The following is a 17,939-nucleotide window of genomic DNA, read 5'->3' as shown; positions in this document are numbered from 1 at the left end:
ACCCCTGCCGTAGACCCACCTTCACCTGGAACCATCATTATCCTCTCTACCTACTCGCACACATGCCTCACTCCCTTGGTTAAAACTTCTCACTCCTTCTAGCAGCTTTCCCTCTATATCATATACTCGTAAGACTTTCCACAGGACATCTCTATGAACCCCTATCATATGTTTCCTCCAGACCATTAAATACCACATATAAATCCATCTGTTTCTTTGAATATTTCTTACGCACCTTCTTCAAAACAAACCCCCTGATCCACACAGCCTCTACCACTCTTGAAACCACACTGTTCCTCCCCAGTCTGATGCTCTGTATATGCCAACATACTTTCATCAATATCCTCCCATACAACTTGCCAGGTATACTCAACAAATATATACCTCTGTAGTTCAAATATACACCTTTGTCCCCTTTGTCTTTATACAAAGACACTATACATGCATTCTGCCAATCCTGAAGCACCTCACCATGATTTATACATCCACTAATCTTTTAACTAACCAATTAACAACACAGTCTACGCCTTTCATAAGAAACAGAACTGCAATACCATCATCCCAGCCACCTTGCTACATTTTACCTTACGCAGGGCTTTCACCACCTCTTCTCTCTTCAACAAACCACTCTCCATGAGTTACTCACTTCGCACACTATCCCGATCCAAACACCCTACATCTCCCACTCTATCATCAAACACATTCAACCGGATTTCAAAATACTCACTCCATTTCCTCCTCACTTTATCACTTCCTGTTACCATTTCCCCGTCTGCCCCTTTCACCGATGTTCCCATTTGTTCTTTTTCTTTCTCAAACTATTGATCTTCCAAAATACATCATGATTATAATTGCCATAATTATTATTAGATTTATTATTATCATCATTATTATCATCATTATTATTATTATTATTATTATTATTATTATTATCATTATTATTATTATCATTATTATTATTATTATTATTATTATTATTATTATTATTATTATTATTATTATTATTATTATTATCATTATTATTATTATTACTATTATTATTATTATTATTATTATTATTATTATCATTATCATTATTATTATTATCATTATTATCATTATCATCATTATTATCATTATAATTATTATTATCATTATTATCTTTATTATTATTAATATTATTATTATCATAATTATTATTATTATTATTATTACTATTATCATTATTATTATTATTATTATTATTATTATTACTATTATTATTATTATTATTATTATTATTATTATTATTATTATTATTATTATTATTACTATTATCATTATTATTATTATTATTATTATTATTATTATTATTATTATTATTATTATTATTATCATTATTATTATTATCATTATTATCATTATCATTATTATTATTGTACCCCATCTCGTTCCCTCCAGCGGTGTGGGTCATTAGACAAGTTTGTGACCCAATCCCACCTGGCCTGACCTTAAAGCAAACGAGGTCTGTACAGTAATACAGAATTTTCCATTCGTCCCGATTGGCTGTGCGAGATCATCCTGGTATAATAACGGTAGGAAGTCTAGGACGATGGACGACGGTCAGGGGAGCCAGCGGGACGTGTGTTGCTCACATATGGTGTGAGGCGGCGTCGCCACACACTCACTCACGGGTAGACTCATATTGATGAGTTAGTGGAAGGAAATGGTCACAGAAATGACCCAGCAGGGTTGCCATACTGCGCAGTTGGTGATACTGTAAGGCCGGGTGGTGACGACGACGAGAGAGAGAGAGAGAGAGAGAGAGAGAGAGAGAGAGAGAGAGAGAGAGAGAGAGAGAGAGAGAGGCGTCACTATGGTAAGTCTTCGGAAAAGGAAATGTGTAAATACGACAAGAGTGAGCCAAGAGCGGGAGTTGGCGTGGGTGGGTGTGAGCGTGGCTGGGATAGGGCGCGGATAGGTGAACGTGCAGGTGGGTGAGGGCGTGGAAGATCGTTGGCGTGAGACTGCAGTAAGGGGGCTGGCGGATGAAGGCGTGGGTGAGGTAGAATGTGGGCAAGTGCAGGCGTGGGCACGTGTGTGAGGGCATGGGAGTGTGTAGGCGTGGACACGTGGGTGAGGGAGTTGGAGGGTGTAGGCATGGGCATGTGATTGAGGGCGCGGGAGGGTGAGGGCGTGGGAAGGTGAGGGTTGGATGCTGAAAGAACACCGTCACACAGCAACTGGTCCTTCCCGGCCCGTGTTGTGTGACGGCTGCAGCATGAGGCACGCGCTGTGTGACGGCCGCAACATGAGGCCCGCGCTATGTGACGGCCGCAGCATGAGGCCCGCGCTGTGTGACGGCCGCAGCATGAGGCACGCGCTGTGTGACGGCCGCAGCATGAGGCACGCGCTGTGTGACGGCCGTAGCATGAGGCACGCGCTGTGTGACGGCCGCAGCATGAGGCCCGTGTTGTGTGACGACCGCAGCATGAGGCACGCGCTGTGTGACGACCGCATCATGAGGCACGCGCTGTGTGACGGCCGTAGCATGAGGCACGCGCTGTGTGACGGCCGCAGCATGAGGCCCGTGTTGTGTGACGACCGCAGCATGAGGCACGCGCTGTGTGACGGCCGTAGCATGAGGCACGCGCTGTGTGACGGCCGCAGCACGAGGCCCGTGTTGTGTGACGGCCGCATCATGAGGCCCGTGTTGTGTGACGGCCGCAACATGAGGCCCGCTCTGTGTGATGGCCGCAGCATGAGGCACGCGCTGTGTGACGACCGCATCATGAGGCACGCGCTGTGTGACGGCCGTAGCATGAGGCACGCGCTGTGTGACGGCCGCAGCATGAGACCCGTGTTGTGTGACGACCGAAGCATGAGGCCCGCGCTGTGTGACGACCGCAGCATGAGGCACGCGCCGTGTGACGGCCGCAACATGAGGCCCGTGTTGTGTGACGGCCGCAGCATGAGGCCCGTGTTGTGTGACGGCCGCAACATGAGGCCCGTGTTGTGTGACGGCCGCAGCATGAGGCCCGCGCTGTGTGACGGCCGCAACATGAGGTACGCGCCGTGTGACGGCCGCAGCATGAGGCCCGCACTGTGTGACGGCCGCAGCATAAGGCCCGCGCTATGTGACGGCCGCAGCATGAGGCCCGCGCTGTGTGACGGCCGCAGCATGAGGCCCGCGCTGTGTGACGGCCGCAACATGAGGCCAGTGTTGTGTGACGGCCGCAGCATGAGGCCCGTGTTGTGTGACGACCGCAGCATGAGGCCCGCGCTGTGTGACGGCCGCAACATGAGGCACGCGCCGTGTGACGGCCGCAGCATGAGGCCCGCGCTGTGTGACGGCCGCAACATGAGGCACGCGCTATGTGACGGCCGCAACATGAGGTAAGTCGTAAACCCAGCTCGTTTCCTCAGCTCAACTTTTCTCCTCCCTCAGTTCTCGACTCAGATCTCAGATCTCGACTCATGCATCTCTTCTCGCGGCTCGCTCGTCTCCTCCCTGAACCAACCCGTGTCCAACCTTCGTCCTACCCTTTCCTCCCCCCCCCCCTCGCCCTCCCAACTCACGACACCGGCCAGCAGGACCGCAGCCTCAGCCGCAGCCTGCGGACGGACACGCGAGCGGCGGCGTCTGTGATGCGGTCATCGCGCGTCAAATTACATGGGGGGCGGGCCTGTCAGGTGTTCCTGTAGCGGGGCGGAGGAAACTGGGGAGAAGTAGCGGGAGGCTGAGGTAGACTGGGGAGTAGTGGGGGAGCTGGGCAGTCTAGGGGAGACTACGGAGGCTGGGGGAGATTACGGTGGTTGGGGGAGACTACGAAGGCTGAGGGAGACTACGGAGGCTGGGGGAGACTACGGTGGCAGCAGGAGGCTGGGGAGGCAACGGAATCTTAGGAAGGCAACAGGTGGTTGCGGGAAACTGGGGAGGCCGGGAGAAATGGGAAGGTTGGGGGAGGCTGGGGGTTAGTGGCGGGCTGGAGTAGGAGCTGGAGATAGCAGCAGAAGGCTGGGGGAGACGGCGTGTGGCTGGGGAAAGCTGGGGGATGGGGTAGTCAGGGGGAGGCTAGGAGTGTCTGGAGGTAACCAGGGAGACAACGTAAGGCGAGGCGAGTATATATATATATATATATATATATATATATATATATATATATATATATATATATATATATATATATATATATATATATATATATATATATATATATATATATATATATATATATAGTTGTGTCACCCATGACCTTTGTAAACGCTGCACTCCTTTCAGTAGCAATGAAATGCAGACTCCTTTAGAGTGAGAAGTTCTTTGACTTAGCTCGCGCAGGAAAGATTTCCGAGAGAACAGATCTCGGGCAGGACAGGTCTCCTGCAGGACAGGTCTCGGGCAGGACAGGTCTCGGGCAGGACAGGTCTCGGGCAGGACAGGTCTCGGGCAGAGCATGTGATACATGAAGGTGGCTCTGCTCTGGACGCCCTACGGACCAGTGTGAGATTACATTGATAGGTGGGTAGATAGATAGGCTTGTAGATAAACAGGTAGATAGACTGCTACATATCCAGGTAGATAGGTTAGTACATAACCAGGTAGATAGGTTGGTACATAACCAGTAGATACGTTAGTACACAACCAGGTAGATAGGTTGGTACATAAGTAGGTAGATAGGGTAGTACATAAGCAGGTAGATAAGTTAGTACATAAGCAGGTAGATAGGTTAGTGCATAAGCAGGTACATAGGTTAGTACATAAGCAGGTAGATAAGCAGGCAAGATGGGAGGGTAGGTGTGCACCTGGCCACCAGCTGTGTGGCGAGCTTCCCAGGTCACACAACAGCACCTGCAGGACACGGTCTAGCACGGGACGGTACGGCTCGTGAGCAGGGCAGGGCACTGTGGTGCTCGAGGAGGACCGTACCTCCCCCACAGGTGATGGCCAGGCCCATGACCTAAGCCTATGAGGGGTGAGTCATTGGCCCAGGCCACTCACCATACCCAGAGGTCGTACCGTCGTGTTCTTAAAGACGTACCGACGTGCTTCAGATCGCACCGTCGTGCTCAAGAGTCGTGGTGTCTTACGTCGCACTCAAGGCTCGTGTTCGAGGGTTCATGCTGCCCTTCTCAAGGGTCGTCTCTTCGTGTTTAAGGGCGTACCGTCTTGCTCAAGGGGCGTACCGTCGTGCTCAAGGGTCGCACCGTCGTGCTCAAGGGTCGTACCGTCGTGCTCAAGGGTCGTACCGTCGTGCTCAAGGGGCGTACCGTCGTGATGTGATGGCGGTCGTCGTTCGGCAATACTTCATGCCCAAAAAAAAAACACAAACTCAAGACGGCAGAAACGACAAGCAACACACACAACACAACACACAATATACATCACTGTAGCCAGATGTCAAGTGCTTGCAAGACACATGAACGTCTACTGTGACACATCGTCTCCGGAAACATCATTAACCACACAACACAAGACAGCAATGTCAAAACTAATTATCTACCACAGAAACCCACCCAAAAAAGGGGGCACCCTCAATCTACCACAGAACCCCACCCCCCCTCCAAAAAAAGGGGGGCACCCTCACCATGAGCAACCAGCTGTACATAACAACACCAGCCCCATACACGATGCCCAACGTAGTACATGAATTCAAATGTCAACCAGGAGAGTGTGAGCTCCATACGAACCTGACCTCCGTGGGAAGCACAGCATGTGCGCTGCCCAGAAGACTCGCCCTGCACCTACAACAAGGCTCCAGCAAACTACATGTCACCAAGAAACTACCCTCACACGAGAGACAGTTGTTAAATGTACGGGTATACCCCCACAGTGAACCAGGTACAAGACGCCTGCAAAAAATCGCTGAGACACTAAGTCTCACCTTGAAACAACAACCTATAATCAACTGACAGAAAACGGGCCAAGAGAGGATACTACAACTACATGCTCCAGCACCACGTCGCAGCCAATAAGCACACAGCGTTATAGGAAGGTCCGCATGTGTGGGTATCACCCAGCAACGCTCGGACACCTGCGATCATCCCCTCACGTTCCACTGGCGTCTTCACACGCGCCTGAAGAGGATTCGATGGATTCTTATCGAAACGTCCAGACAACCTTGGTTTCAAGCCTTCGTTCGTGCCTTTTTTTGCAAACCAAAGCAACCAGACGTCCCAAATTACGAGTCAATATATATATATATATATATATATATATATATATATATATATATATATATATATATATATATATAGGTTTCAAAGGAGTCCATCCTGTCCCTCCTACTGAGTGTAGCGCCTGCGTCAGCACCACAGGTAAGGTAGCGCCGTCGTAGGGGGTGACGCTGGTATCACTGCCCTGCATAATACCAGCGTCACAGGCACGGGAGAGAGAGAGAGAGAGAGAGAGAGAGAGAGAGAGAGAGAGAGAGAGAGAGAGAGAGAGAGAGAGAGAGAGAGAGAGAGAGGTAACATGTTACCATATTGCCAATTTGCCAGACCGAGGCCCTATATACCAGAAGGAGGCTTATATCGCCACGTCAGCCGTGGCATGACGATGGTCAGCAGGGGTCAGTCAGGGCAGGTGTGCCGTGTGAGGTAAACATCCCTCGTCATTGCACACGTCCAGTGCTTCTGTGTCTTTATTTAGGAACTGCTTCGTGTGGATTCCCTTTAAGGTGTAGCCTGCGCGCCCCGACCGCCCCGCCCCGCCCCGCGCCTCTTGTCCCCCCCTAACGATTTTCATGACTTTTAACATCTGGTGATTTCGTTTACATCTTTTTTTTTCTCTATTTTTCGCGTTGTTTGACCCACAGTGGTTTCCGGATGGAGGTAACTATCCCTCAGGTTGGTTTGCTTGTGGCAGGGTCGAGGATGATGTGAGGTCATCTATGTTCAGTCAAAGGGTCAGGTGAGGTCATGGGTTGTGTTTGGAGCAGCTTGGCCCAGCATCTCCCACCTTGGGTCCCCAGCGCCACTGGCCAACTCATGTTCATCACTGTGACGCACTTAGACCCAGCCAGTCGAACCGGACCACATGAGGATGAAAGAAGTGAAGGAATAAGTGAAGAAAGGAAGGAAGTTCAGTGCCATCAGTGTCCCGTCGTGCTCAAGGGTCGTACCGTCATGCTCAAGGGTTGTACCGTCATGCTCAAGGGTCGTACCGTTATGCTCAAGGATTGTACCATCGTGCTTGGGAGTTGTACCGTCGTGCTTGGGGGCTGTACCGTCGTGCTTGAGGGCTGTACCGTCGTGCTCGGGGGCTGTACCGTTGTGTTCGGGGACTGTACCGTCGTGCTCAAGGGTTGTACCTTCGTGCTCAAGGGTTGTACCGCCGTGCTTGGGGACTGTACCGTCGTGCTCAAGGGTTGTACCTTCGTGCTCAAGGGTTGTACCGCCGTGCTTGAGGCTGTACCTTCGTGCTCGGGGGGTGTACCGTCGTGCTCAAGGGCTGTACCGTCGTGCTTAAGCACGATACCTTCTTTTTCGACAGGGAGGGAGGGTAACATCATCTCTGACGCCTCCAGGGGAGCCATGGCTCGTGTGGGTGGTAGACCATCACTGGGCGGCCCAGATGAAGACTCTCATACCAAGTACAGTAACTACTTTACAGCAATGAATTGATGGAGTTTCTTCAGCCGAAGAATAGAAGCAAAATGTTATCATGAAGCCAAGTCTTCCTCCTTCCCCTCCCCCCTGGTGCTCAAGACGCACTAGAGAACGTACTCAGACTCCACTCCCTCCCGAACCGCCTCACCCCTGGTGCTCACGACGCACTTGAGGACGTACTCAGTCCCCCGGTGGTCACGAAGCACTTGAGGCCTTTCGATCATACACCAACTTATCTCACACACACACATGTCAGTCTGCCAGGCGGGCGGTGGGGGTCAGGTATATGGTCTGTCACCCCGTCCCCAGGCACACACAGTGACAGAAGGCCTCACTGTGACTATTATAATCTGGCACGAAACAAGATACGGAAGCTGTGTGTGTGTGTGTGTGTGTGTGTGTGTGTGTGTGTGTGTGATAGGCACTTACAGATCAAGACTGATCTTAAGCTGTTGCCAGATCATCACGCTAGGAGAACTATTCAGAAAATGAACTGACTGCTGGTTAACAGGATCGTATCTAATTACATGGATAAGGAAATGTTCATTAAGCCATTTCCAGCTTGTGCTGAATGTATATCAGAATACGCTTCTCAGTCTGGTTCACCTCGCTCAGAGAAACACAAAGAACTACTAGAGAAGGTCCACAGGAAGACAAAATGGAACATGACATAAGAGTGATGAGACACATTGGAAAGTTAGAGGCTTGAAATCTAATTACGATGGAAGAGAGAAGAACCAGAGAAGATTTGATCACAATCATTAGGTTTCTAAACCAATTTGACGAGGTGGACGATGAAGAGTTTTTGTCAAAATGTCAAGAAGGAACAACCAGAGGTCATAGCAAGAGACGTATAGAAAAGACGTAATAAAGTATGTTTATAGTAACGCAGTTGTAGATGAATTCTATCCCGTCCACGTACTGTACAAATAAGTAATGATACATACAAACACTCCATGTCTGCTGATCCTGTGTATAGAAAGAGGCGGCAGGACGCTTGAAATATCGCACAAAAAAACCCTTGGAAGAGGATATATCGTTAAGGAAGTGTAAGAGAGCAAACGTTGTGCCTGTCTTCAAGAAAAAAGATCGGGAAATGGCAGCGAATATATAGACCAGATTATAGTCTATAAAACACTGGAGAAGATGATCAGAATGTCAATGGATCATTAACTTTTAAAGGAAGGAGTTGACTGCCTGAGAGATCTTGCCTCACACATCTCCAACACATCTACGACAGACCTCCGAGTTAGACGAGATGGACGGGTAAGTGGATCGTGTTCTCCTGAGGTGTTAGAAGGTGTGTGACGCGGTACCATACTGGAGGATGATAAATAAGTTCGATGTCTCTTATATTGACCGACGTGACGCTGGTAAAACATGCCTCAGTCAAAGCCCATCTTGAGTGAAAGAAGAAAAGCCAGAGGAGAAGAGAGTAGACACTAATGAGGATTCTGCAGGTGTTTGTAGACTTGAGTCTTAAAGTAAGAGAGTCTGTAGAAAGATGGGAAGGCAAAAGAATTAGAGAATTCCAGACCTCAACTGTTCCACAAAAGGAGGCGGCATCATAAGGACCAGGTAGAAAAACGAAACTACTTCGGGGGATACAAAAAAAAAAAAAGTCTCCCACCAGAGGAGAACAGATGACACACATCAGAGAAACCTTCTGGTGAGGGGGTTACGGGTCACGAGCGGAGTGCCACAGGGGGCAGTCCTGAGACTCTCGCTCTTCATGGTGTATGTAACCCACTTGTGAGATGGACCAACCCCATACCTGTATATGTTTGCAGATGATGCCAAGATCACGAGGAAGTGAAGACTAGCGAGGACTGCATCATCTTACAAAGGGACAGAGACACGTATCAAAGTAAGTATGACACATGGTGGATGAAATACAACTTAGGTAACAGCAAAATGGTCCTTCATATGAATATAACCCAGCCGATAATAAGCTTCAGGAACGTATGTATGTGAGGAACTTGGGGAGTTGGCATCGTACCGACCTTCGTCACCACAATACTGGTTCAGACAACTGCCGAGGAAACACATTGTCTGCTGACAGATGTTAACAGATACGAACATTCCATTCAGCATTGGGATGAAGAAATCCTGGGTGAGCTCAGCACACAGTATACTCGACCACAACCACAACTTGCTTCCCAAGTTTGGTCACCGAACGTCAACCATCACAAAGAACTAATAGAGAAGGTTCGCAGGAGGGGAGTAAAAGAAGTATACGAAGTTACCGTGAGAGGATAGACGTCACGACTTTGCTTACTATGCAAGGGAAAGAGTAAGGAGCGACGACTGGATCACCAACCTCGAGATCGTACACCAGTTTTATGAGGTCGGTGGCGAACAGTTCTTGGGGAAATGGAAAGATGTCGCAAGCAGAGGCCATACCATGAAGCTTGTTGGGAAAGATGTCAAAGAGAATTTTTTTTTTTAACACGGGTCTCATGGATGACTGGAATACACTGAGTGAGGACACTGTCAAATTCTGACGGTATATAAAAGTTTGGAAAAAGTTGTGCGAGAGTAACGTGGCCCCTCGAGTGTACGTAGAGCCCATTCCCTGGGCTGTGCAAATAGTTGATGAGAAACAGGTGATTACACACACACACACACACACACACACACACACACACACACACGGCGAACATGATTTCATTTATCTTTTCTCGTGGTTTTTACCACTCTGACAATAAAACTTGACATGGAGAGGATATTCACAATAAGTCCAAAGCCAAGCCGAGATAAAGCCAAGTTGGGATAGAACCTTGCTGGGATAGAGTCAAGCTGGGATAGAGCCAAGCTGGGATAGAGCCAAAGTGGGATAGAGCCAAGCTGGGATAGAGCCAAAGTGGGATAGAGCCAGACTGGGATAGAACCGAACTGGGATAGATTCGAGCTGGGATAAAACCATGCTTGGACAGAGCCAAGTTGGGATAGAGTCAAGCTGGAATAGAGCCAAAATTGGTCAGACTTGGTAAATCAGCCTGACCACACAGTAGTAACTGGTCCCCACCCAGTAGGCTGGATGACGGCATGTAACTCTGGCCTTACCTTTGAAGATGTGACTGATTTGGGGCCATAGATTAGGAATACCATTGCCAGGAGCAGAGAAATCAGGAGTCGAAGTTACCAGAAATGGCAGAAGACACGGAGAAACAAAGGAATGAGATCAGAGATTCGTAACAAGTGTCAGGAAATGAACTGAAGGAGTTAAGGAAGTGCGAGGCATGATCAGAGAACGGGAGAAGAAAATTAACACGACTGGAAGGATTTACGAAGATATCAGTCAGAGGAAGAAGGGTCTTGCTAGTGGAGGGAATCATAGGCAAAGGTCAGGAGGGTTTTCTCTGGATCTCCACGAGGTAAGAGAAAATGTCCATGAGATTAGAGAGCAGCAAGCAGAGACTGATGAAAATAGAGAAGAGAGAACAGGAGCTAATTCTGGAGATGAGGAACAGAAGCAAGGGTGGTGTACCGACGGCTGCACAGGAACAGAGGGGGCTGAGGATATTGAAGGAGACGGACTTAGTGTCGTACATTGGCAGGTGAAGTATTGGAGAAGGTGACACTGTACGCTGTTAGAGAGAGAGAGAGAGAGAGAGAGAGAGAGAGAGAGAGAGAGAGAGAGAGAGAGAGAGAGAGAGAGAGAGAGAGAGAGAGAGAGAGAGAGAGAGAGAGAGAGAGAGAGAGAGAGAGAGAGAGAGAGAGAGAGAGAGAGAGAGAGAGAGAGAGAGATCAGAGAAGTATCTAGTGTGTGTGTTGGAAGGTTTGAAAAAGTGATGTGCGGGAGGACAGGCGTGTGGGCGGACAGGCGGGGTTGAAAGAAGTAAGGAGAGAGAGAGAGAGAGAGAGAGAGAGAGAGAGAGAGAGAGAGAGAGAGAGAGAGAGAGAGAGAGAGAGAGAGAGAGAGAGGTGGAGGCTGACCAATCAATACTGCGGGACTTGCCCAAGATCCCATCAAAACTTAGTTAGTCAAGTGGAAGATTGATGTAAGTCACTGCCGACTTTTTCGTGACTGGAAGACGACCATATTCCAGCCACATAGAGACAGGGTAACGAAGGAAAAGATACAGATTAACAGACGACCAGGGGGCTGTCAGAAACACCAACCGCAACTTGTGATATAAAAAAAAGGAAGTGAAAGAAGAGGTCGATATACGTCAAGACGGAAGGATTGCCTTCAATATGGAGGTTCGTAAGTCAGGAGGTATATACGCTGGAGAACGCAGAAGCTAGCAAGAAGGAACTCAGTGTGGGTGTTCGTCAGGGGGGGGTGACACACCGAGGAAAGGACGAGAGATGAGGTCAAGGAGACAGTGAGAAGGCAGACAACTGGAGATATCAGACAACCTCGACACAAGCTGAGGGAGACCAGGAATATGAAGATGTCAGCATCAGCGTCAGACCACAAATAATGTAAGGAAGATCCGGTGCCACATGGAAAGGATCTGAAGTTCAAGGACCGTATTAAGGAAATCATGTTGGAGATGTTTGGCGAGAGACAAAACTTACGAAAGATGAGAGATGTTGGTGACCTGTCCTGAGGGGATACGATAAGAGCGAGGAAGGAAAGAAAAGACTGGTCTGTGTCATCTTAACGAGAGAACATGTAGCGCCAGGAAATCATGATGGTTGGCCAGTTCCATTAGGATGAAAGAAAGCTATCCACAGTGACGTTGATGATATACAGGATTTACATAGCTTCACCACGAACCAGAACAAATATATAACAATAACAATGAAGGAACTATCAGGATGTTGCTACGGACAAGCAAGACACAAGGTCCTCAGAAATGATAAGATTTTTGATAATGGAAGACTTCTATTACGAAGAAACTGGTTTGGGTAATCTAGATTCTCATGGAGAGAGAGAGAGAGAGAGAGAGAGAGAGAGAGAGAGAGAGAGAGAGAGAGAGAGAGAGAGAGAGAGAGAGAGAGAGAGAGAGAGAGAGAGTCATGAGGACAAGTTCCTGAAGTGTGTTCATGAGGATCTTCTGTATCAGTATGTTCATGACTACAGTAGAATCAAGCGGACTGATGCACAATGTTGACAGTACCTTATTATCTTTTACACAGAGCACCGTGGTGGATGTTGAGATCATCAGGTGCAACACACCAACCGGGAAAATGTGATCGTGTAATGTATGACTACGTACACAATGGCCACATGGAATGACCAGAGAGAAAACCCGATTCACAGAGGAGATAACATTGTGGAAACTCCACACGGACATAAACAGATCAGTTCAGGTCGTAATCTGAGAAATAGTCCCATAGCCAAAATCATGATCATCATTATGGATAATACTGTAGAATCTACAAGAGAAGGAAATAGAAAATGGGTACCATGAGCTGCAAAGAGACGTTGAAGGTTAGAAGAAAAAAACATAGTTTCCATAAAACATGTTTGAAAGTAGGAATGTACTGTGGAGGAGATACAGGCGCCATTACAGCCATCCAGCATTTGAAAAGTATAAGAAAATAAGGAATGAGTACAGCAAGACAAGGAAAGAGGAGCAGTGATAATTTGAAGAGATTATCATGGAAAAAGCAGGAAAATATTCAACACACATCTCAGACAAGTCTCAGTCACTCTTTAGTTATAGAGCAGCTTATCAGGCTGAGGGATTCAGATGAGAAAGTTGAAGATGATGACGAGATAATGTCAGGGATTGAATACTAAGTTGATGTTGACGAGATCATATATCAGGGAATTGACTCCTAAGTTTAAAAGTGTAGTTGCGATGGAGGACACTATAAGCCTCAGTACACAAGGGGTGGATATAAGGACTTGGAAGGCATGGAAAATTTTAGAAACAACAAAGCTAGGCTGTGGAACTGATTTGATCCACACAAAGCAAATGGTCCTAATGACAGGCAGCTTGAGATATTGCTATGAATATTTCACTGCAAGAAGCCGTATTGCCAAGAGAGCGGAAGATATCAAATGCTGTGTCTTTCTTTAAGAAAGATGATCGGGAAATTGCACGAATTATAGACCAGTGTACCTGACGAATGTGGTCCGTGAAACACTGGGAAAATATAATCAAAAGGTAATTGGATGATTACTTGCAAAGGATAATTACCCGAGAGATGACATGGGTTCAGAGACAGATGGCTGTGCGATACAAATGATTCTAGGTAAGAGAAATGGTTGGGCAGACTGCGTTCTTAAACTGTCAGAAGGCTGGCATAAGGAGGCAGACCCCGTAGATGGGTCGTAAATTATGTTCGCGGGCAGGGAACAGAGGACGCACGTCAGTGGAGCCTTCTCGAAATAGGTTAGGGTTACCAGCGGGGTGCCGCAGGGCTGGGTCTTGGGACCATTACTCTTCGTGATGTATGTAAACAACTCGCCAGAATGGCTGAACCCAATACCTAGAAGTGTCTGCGGCAGATGCTGAAGTCCTGGGAAATATACGGAATGACAAGGGTTCCGTTACCTTATAAAGGAACTTCGACAATATCCATGTAGGTCTGACAGGGGGATGATGAAACTAAACCCGGGCATATATAGGAAAGTAAAGAGGATGGCATAGCGAAAAAGAAAAGACTTCGATGTGAATAAAATCCAGCAGAAAACAAGCTGTAGGAATCTTTGAGTAGTGAGAGTGATTTGGGAGTCAACATCTGTCACGAGTACTTCACATTACTAGATTTGTAAAGGAACCAAATTATCTGCTGGCAAATATCAAAACTGTATTTAAGTATTGGGATAAGAAAATATACATGCTCACTATTTACATCGTATATTAGAGCAAGAGGAGAATGTGCTTCTCAAATGTGGTCACCACACTTAAAGAAACACAAAGAACTTGATAGAGAAAATCCAGAGGAGAACAACAAAGACGATAAAAGAGATAAGAAAGAAGAGTTTCAGCGAGAGGTTCGAGACCATAAGTTTGCTTACCAGTAAAAAGATATACATATATACATACACATGCATAAATACACATGTACATATTCATACTTGCCCGCCTTCATCCAATTCCCGGCGCCACCCAGCCCCGCAGGAAACAGCATCGCCACCCTCTACGTCAGCGAGGTAGCGCCAGGAAACACGAAGAAAGGCCACATCCACTAACATCCATTCTCTAGCTGTCATGTGTAATGCACCGAAACCACAGCTCCCTATCCACATCCAAACCCCACAGATCTTTCCATGGTTTATTCAGGATGCTTCACATGCCCTGGTTCGGTCCACTGACGGCAATTATATATATATATATATATATATATATATATATATATATATATATATATATATATATATATATATATATATATATCCGGTGTGTCGCAGGTGACAAAAAGGGGCAGGAGTAGTGGGGGGCGGCGCTGCAAATCCTCCCCTTCTATAGTATCACTTCCCAAAAGAAGGAACCGTAAGAGAAGCAAGGTGAGGATGGTTTCTCTAAAGCCCTACCGTCTACTTCTTCGGGCTGTCATCCTTCACATCCAGCATCGTCTCTGGTCGCTTACACGCATAGCCAAATCTGGCGTTAAAAACCCGCGGGGTCCTGTTCGAATACTGGGAATTCTTTTCTTCTGAACAGTTAGTTCCTTGGATCATACACAAGACTGAGTCGTCTTTACATGGAGTTCTGGCGTCGTTCTAACTCTACATACATACATACTTGACAGCTTCAAGTCTAAGTATTGGTTCTCTTTCCCTCTCCTATGGATATTTCTCTGTTTTCTCCACCCGACACCTGGCTGATGATTGTATGTCCTCTCGCCATTAGTTAGACCACGTAACACTCGGCAAACCACAGCTTCGCATGGCTGCTGTGCAGCCGTCAGCAACCCAAGGAGAGGCAGTTGTAACGTTCATTTCTTCCCCCACGCCGATAAGATTTGGAACTCCTTACCTGCTGAATCTTTTTCTAACTACGACCTAATTAAAAAAAAAAGTTTTTCTCTATCTTTCAAAACATTATATGAATCTTCCTCTTCTTTCTCAATTTTTTTTAGCAGGGCAGCGTCAAGAAGAGAGGACTGAGCCTTAGGGGAAAAAATCCTCACTTGGCCTCCTTCTCTGTTCCATCTTTTGGAAAAGTAAGAACAAGAGGTTTTCCTCCCCCATCCTCAGGGATAATATATCCATGAGAGAGAGAGAGAGAGAGAGAGAGAGAGAGAGAGAGAGAGAGAGAGAGAGAGAGAGAGAGAGAGAGAGAGAGAGAGAGAGAGAGCTAGACGCGTATTGTTCACCGCTAGAAAATCCACTGTTATAACTAACAAGTTGTAAGTTTTGTTATGAAGTGATATATGTGAGAGAGAGAGAGAGAGAGAGAGAGAGAGAGAGAGAGAGAGAGAGAGAGAGAGAGAGAGAGAGAGAGAGAGAGAGAGAGAGAGAGAGAGTAGGGAGAGTAGAGAGGTAATAAATCAATACCTGGAGGAAGTACACAAGTGACAGGCCCCGGTACACGAGACTGGAGGTGCAACAGATTGTGCCACCCATCGACACCCTCCCCCATCTTACCCGTCACCATACTGACGGTGACGCCTGTCACGGTACGCGGGTTGCGTCACGTAACACCCGTCGTACGTCACATACAAACGTTAAGTAACGCCTCAAAACAAGTTCTCTCTTTCTTTTTCCCCGCGTAAAGTAACGGTAATGCGATGTAAGTACCGAGGTTATCTTCCACTGTGAAACATACACACAAAGTGGTCTGTACTTACCCACACATAGGGGGTGTGTACTGGGTGTGGGTGTGTGGGTGGGTGGGTGTACGTCGTGGGGGTCTGAAGGTATCCTAGCGGTCGGGGTGGCGTGCGGCGCGCGCGACAGAACACAACCCACGCACCAGGGAATAGACGGCGCGGAACATCCACTCTGCACCACGGGCGCGCCCAGACTGGCGGGCCCGGCTCGGGGAAACTCGCCTTCCCGCCCGACCCGCCAATCGCCTGGCTAACCCGCCAACCGTAATGCCCGCTAACCTCTCAACCCGCCAATCGCCCGATCCGCCAAGTCATACCCGATAACCCCTCAGCCCGCCAACCGCCAGACCCGCCAACCGCCAGACCCGCCAAACGCCAGACCCGCCAACCGCCAGACCCGCCAACCGCCAGACTCGCCAACCGCCAGACCCGCCAACCGCCAGACCCGCCAAACGCCAGACTCGCCAACCGTTATACTCGCCAACCGCCAGACCCGCCAACCGCCAGACCCGCCAACCGCCAGAACCGCAAACCGCCAGACCCGCCAACCGCCAAACCCGCCAACCGCCAGACTCGCCAACCGCCATACCCGCCAACCGCCAGACCCGCCAACCGTCATACCCGCCAACTGCCAGACTCGCCAACCGTCATACTCGCCAACCGCCAGACCCGCCAACCGCCAGACTCGCCAACCACCAAACCCGCCAACCGCCAGACCCGCCAACCGCCATACCCGCCAACCGCCAGACCCGCCAACCGTCATACCCGCCAACTGCCAGACTCGCCAACCGTCATACTCGCCAACCGCCAGACCCGCCAACCGCCAGACTCGCCAACCGCCAGACCCGCCAACCGCCAGACCCGCCAACCGCCATACCCGCCAACCGCCAGACCCGCCAACCGCCAGACTCGCCAACCGCCATACCCGCCAACCGCCAGACCCGCCAACCGTCATACCCGCCAACTGCCAGACTCGCCAACCGTCATACTCGCCAACCGCCAGACCCGCCAACCGCCAGACTCGCCAACCGCCAGACCCGCCAACCGCCAGACTCGCCAACCGCCATACCCGCCAACCGCCAGACCCGCCAACCGCCTGACCCGCTAACCGCATTTTCCAGTGATGATGTTAGTCACCCATACCTGTATACTGCTGACATACAGCAAGATTACACCACATATGAAGACCACTCCAACCAGCCGGACCACGTTGTACAGGAAGACCACTCCAACCAGCCGGACCACGTTGTACAGGAAGACCACTCCAACCAGCCAGACCACGTTGTACAGGAAGACCACTCCAACCAGCCGGACCACGTTGTACAGGAAGACCACTCCAACCAGCCAGACCACGTTGTACAGGAAGACCACTCCTACCAGCCAGACCACGTTGTACAGGAAGACCACTCCAACCAGCCAGACCACGTTGTACAGGAAGACCACTCCAACCAGCCAGACCACGTTGTACAGGAAGACCACTCCTACCAGCCAGACCACGTTGTACAGGACGACCACTCCAACCAGCCAGACCACGTTGTACAGGAAGACCACTCCTACCAGCCAGACCACATTGTACAGGAAGACCACTCCAACCAGCCAGACCACGTTGTACAGGAAGACCACTCCTACCAGCCAGACCACGTTGTACAGGAAGACCACTCCAACCAGCCAGACCACGCTGTACAGGAAGA

General features: G+C 48.7%; 1 protein-coding gene across 2 annotated transcripts in view; it reads right to left on the bottom strand.

Annotated features, from left to right (window-relative positions):
• The window catches only part of fray (oxidative stress responsive kinase frayed), a 293,998-nt gene extending 277,566 nt beyond the window's left edge, over nucleotides 1–16,432 (bottom strand). For both annotated transcript variants that reach the window (XM_071665568.1, XM_071665569.1), the window contains exon 1: nucleotides 16,267–16,432. The gene's annotated coding sequence lies outside the window, so the exon portion shown is untranslated. The remainder of the gene's footprint in view (nucleotides 1–16,266) is intronic.
• Between the last annotated feature and the right edge of the window lie 1,507 nt (nucleotides 16,433–17,939).

This window comes from Panulirus ornatus, chromosome 10 (assembly GCF_036320965.1).
Source record: "Panulirus ornatus isolate Po-2019 chromosome 10, ASM3632096v1, whole genome shotgun sequence".
Classification (NCBI taxonomy): domain Eukaryota; kingdom Metazoa; phylum Arthropoda; class Malacostraca; order Decapoda; family Palinuridae; genus Panulirus; species Panulirus ornatus.
Note: the sequence above shows the minus strand (reverse complement) of the source record. Positions and strands in the feature narration are given on the sequence as shown.